The sequence below is a fragment of the Penaeus japonicus genome, unplaced genomic scaffold (assembly GCF_977035675.1).
Source record: "Penaeus japonicus unplaced genomic scaffold, GWHDUDI00000001_assembly GWHDUDI00000006, whole genome shotgun sequence".
Taxonomy (NCBI): domain Eukaryota; kingdom Metazoa; phylum Arthropoda; class Malacostraca; order Decapoda; family Penaeidae; genus Penaeus; species Penaeus japonicus.
Window position 1 is genome coordinate 46,586,917 of NW_028234408.1, and position 5,000 is coordinate 46,591,916.

Consider the following 5,000-nt stretch of genomic DNA (forward strand, 5'->3'; position numbering starts at 1 on the left):
TTGCATTATAATTACTCCCTCTTGTTATTACAAATAGTAGCGAAATATCTAAGGACCAGACTGGAATCTAAATGCAATGTAATTAAGGGATTCCAGTGCATCAGCTCACGAATCTATTACTCACGTGGATACAGTTACAGTAAAAAAAACATCTGGGTGTGAAAAATTACTAAGCTCTATACTGGACTCTGTACTGTTCTTACTGTAAAAGGAGATTGTTAGAATCATATAATGCTATACCATGTATATTGCTATATTGCTGATATCATGTTTTACTGTTGTGATCATGATTTATATGTCAATATTATCATCATTATTATTACTGATATTAACATTATTATCATTATCAACATCACCATCATCATTACTCATCACCCTTTTCATTAAGAGCATCATTACTAAATCCTCCTAAACAGTGCCACATGTGCAAAAAAAATGAATAATTGAATTAATAAAATCAACAAACTCATCCAAATTGTTAAATGAAAAAAAAAACTTTACACATCATCCGAGGTAGGAGAAGGGGAAGATTCCATGAACAAAAAACAAAAACAAAAATGAGAAAAAAAAAGAAAAAAAAAAATCTTGAACAGCTAAGATGCCGTGCTGGTACATTGGGTACAGAGAGTAAGAACATTAAGAGCGGGTTAAGAGTATAAAAATTCTTGAATAAGAGACGAAAAAAAAAAAATACTGTATACTTGTTCCAAAAGGTTTTCTCACAGGGAGACACACAGAAAAAGGCTATTAAATTAAAAGAAATATAAGTACTTATTATGACTAAGGAACTGGAGTATATGAAACAGTGGTTCTGAAATTCAGTGTCATTATCTTAATTAGAACAAAACCTACAATGAGTCTGGGGGAAAATCAGTGGCTTTAGCTGAATGTCTGAATTGCTGATAACAATTGTGAGTTTGTTTTTAATATCAAACTTCACATTGCATTATGTTTGTGAACTTGTATTTTGCCTTGTAAACTCCATCCAGTGAAAAGTAAGGATTAAAATTTTACTTCGGGTTAAATAGGAAGGAACATGGTTTTGAGTAGTATTGATGCAAAATGTTGCAAAAGTTATATGGGTTGTTGAATATCATTTGAAGTGTAATGATTTTGGTAATGATATACCTACTCATTCATGATCTATCGCTATAACCATGTTCATATCGATTATCATTTTTACTGTTATTATCATTTAGTCATTATCATAATTATCATTATTGCCATTATCATCATCATTGTTGTCAATATCATTTATCATTGTCATTATTGTTATCATTATTATTATCATTATTATCATTATTAATATCATCATTATTATCAACATTATCGTCATTATTATTATCATCATTATTGCTATCATTATCATCATTAGTAGTAGTATCATCATTATTATTATCATTATCATTATTATCATTAATAGTAATATCTTGATAATAATTATTATCATTATCATTATCATCATTATCATTATTAGTAATATATTAATGATTATTATTATCATTATCATTATCAATATAATCATTATCACTTATCAATATTATCACCATTATTTTCCTAGCATTAACATGATTAGTATTGTTAGTATGTTATTGTTATCCTCATTGATATCAGTATTATCATTATCTCGTCATTGCTTATTTAGTTTTTATTATCATCATCCTCGTCTATATCATACATCATTAATATCATCATTAAGATCATCATTTTTCATAGTAGTAGTACTATTGATATTGCTATCACCCTTATTGTTTCTGTCGTTATGATCATTATCATTATTGTTGTATTTGTTGTTATTATGTTATCATCATTAATATCATTATCATCAATATTGGTAGTAGTATCATTATCATTATTATCAACATTATCAGTAGTACAATTATCATTATCATTGCTACAATTTTTACTATCATTGTCATTATGATCATGATTATTGCTATTATCATTATTATCATTTTCATTATCATTGTCATTATCATTATTGTCATTATCATAATTATGCTCATAATTATTATTACTAATACTGACATCACTATTATCACTATTGTTCTTGTTATTATTATCATTAATATCATCATCATTATTATCCTTATCATTACTGAAGTTATCATAATTTTTGTCATTATTACTATCACCATTGTCTTTTTCATGTTTATTATCATTATCATTATCACTATCGACATCATTATGATCATTAGTATCAACATCTTCCTCATTACTGTTATTATCATTATCATTGTTGTTATAATTGGATCCGGTAACTGTGTTATTATCATTATCATCCTCATCTTTATCATAATTATTGTTATTATTATCATCTTTGAAATCATTGTTGTTGTTATTATTACAATTATTTTTATCATCTTCATTATCATTATTCTTGTTATCATTATTATTACTGTTGTTGTATTATTATCATTATCATTATTGGAGTTTTTATCATTATCATTATAATCATTATATCTATTGTTACTTTTTATCTCCATCATCATCACTATTAGTATTGTTATCATTATCCTTATCATTATCATTATTATTGTCAACAATATCATTCCTATTATTATCATTATGTCATTACTGATATCATAATTATCATTATGACAATTATCAGTATCATTATTATCATCATTATCATCATTACTATTATTATCATCACCATTATTACTATTATCATTATTATCATTATCAATATAAGCATCATCATTATTACTCGTCGTTATTATCATTACTAATGTTATTTCTACGAACGATATAAATGCAACAATCGCTATTATTATCACCCTTATTCTTATCATAATTAATTTCATTATTATTATTGCCAGCATTGTTACTAGGATTATTATCATAATGATTATTGTAATGATCATTGTTATTCTTCTTGCTATCATTGTTGTAGTCATTGTGATTATTGTTGTTACCTTATTGTCATTATTATCATCATCATTATTATCATCATAATTATTCTATCATTATAATCATCATTATCATTTTTTTCATTATTATCACTATTATCATAATAATCATATAACCATTTCATCCTTATTAGCATTATTATTATTATTAATATTATCATTATCATTATCATTATCATTTTTATCATTATCATTATTCCCATTATTGCCATATGCATTCTACTCATTTTCTTATCATTATTATCATTATTATTTGTATTACAGAGTATTGTCATCATCATTATTATCATTACAATTCTTATTTCATTGTTATCATAAGCATTATCATTATTGTTGTGGTTATTATTATTACTATATCATCACCATTATCATTATCTTTATCATGACCATCATCACCAGGATTTAGATCATCATTATTATCTTTATTACCATTATTATCTTCATTATTGTTTCCTTCATGAACAGTATAATTATAATATCAATATCATTATTATCACATCATTATCAATAATAAAAATACTATAGTATCATCATTATCTTCATTGTTTTTATAAATGTATTTTTTATCATTATTTTCATTATATTCAATGTTATTATCATTATCATCTTTATCATTATCATCACTATCATTTTTATCATCATTATTATCAGATGAATATATATGTAAATAAAATCAACAAATATGATTGCAATTATCATCATTATCATATTCATGATCATTAACATCATCATTATCATTATCATTATTACTATCGTTACTATCATTATTTCCATTATCATTATTATCATCATCATTATCTTTGATAGTATTGTTATCATTATCATAATTATTATTACTATGATTTCCATAATCACTATTATTGTTATCATTACTTTTAGAATTATCACTATTTGTATCACTGTTGTCATTCTTATCATTATATTTTATAATTATTATCATTACCATTATAAAACTATTATTATCATTATCATTATCATCATTATTATCAATATTCTCATTATCATCATCATTACCAGAATTATCATTATCATTATTATCATTAATATCAATATTCTCATTATCATCATTATCATTACCATTATCATCATTATCATTATTATCATTAATAACAATATTAATTCATTATCATCATTACCATTATCATCATTATCATTATAATCATTATCATTATTATCAATATCCTCATTATCATCATTATTACTATCATCATCGTCTCTATGATTATCATTAGTACCTTTTTCGTAATCACTATGATTATCAATATCTTGCCAATATTGTTATAAGTATTACTACTATTACTATTATTATTATTATCAATTTCGCTATCACTATTATCATAATTGTCATTACTATTACTACACTATGATTATCATTGTCACCATTATTATTATCATCCTGATCATCACTTTTATTATTGTTTGCATCATTATTGTCATTATCATTAATACTATCAATATCATTATCATTATAATTATTATCATTATCATTAATACTATCATTATCATTATCATTATAATTATTATCATTATCATTAATACTATCATTATCATTATAATTATCATCATTATCCTCATTGTTATTATCCTTATTATCATTGCCCTTATCATCATTACTATCATTGTTATGATTACTACTAGTTCGCCATCATCCTCATTATCATTATCATTAGTATTGTTATCATCATTATCATCGTTATTATTATCATCATGATTATCATTAATATTATTATCATCATTATCATTAGTATTGTTATCATTATTATTACAATGGTTATCATTATCATTACCATCATCGTTATCATTACTCTCATGATTATCATTGATATTATCATTATCATAATTATTATCATTATCATTACCGTCATCATCGTTCTAATTATCATAACATTCTAACTATTACTATCATCATTATCATTATCATAAATGTTATTATTATCATCATTAAAGTCTTAATTAGTTGAAAATAAATCATCATTGATATCTCCATCAGTATAATTACCAGCATTATCATTATCATCGTCATCATCATCATCATCGTCATCATCATCATCATCAGCATTGCAACACGTACATCAATTCAGCAACGAA

The 5,000-nt window shown here is 23.8% G+C and overlaps 1 protein-coding gene across 1 annotated transcript in view; it reads right to left on the reverse strand.

Moving 5' to 3' along the window:
• The window catches only part of LOC122256097 (uncharacterized), a gene marked incomplete in the record, with an annotated part of 222,971 nt that overhangs the window by 213,952 nt on the left and 4,019 nt on the right, over positions 1–5,000 (reverse strand).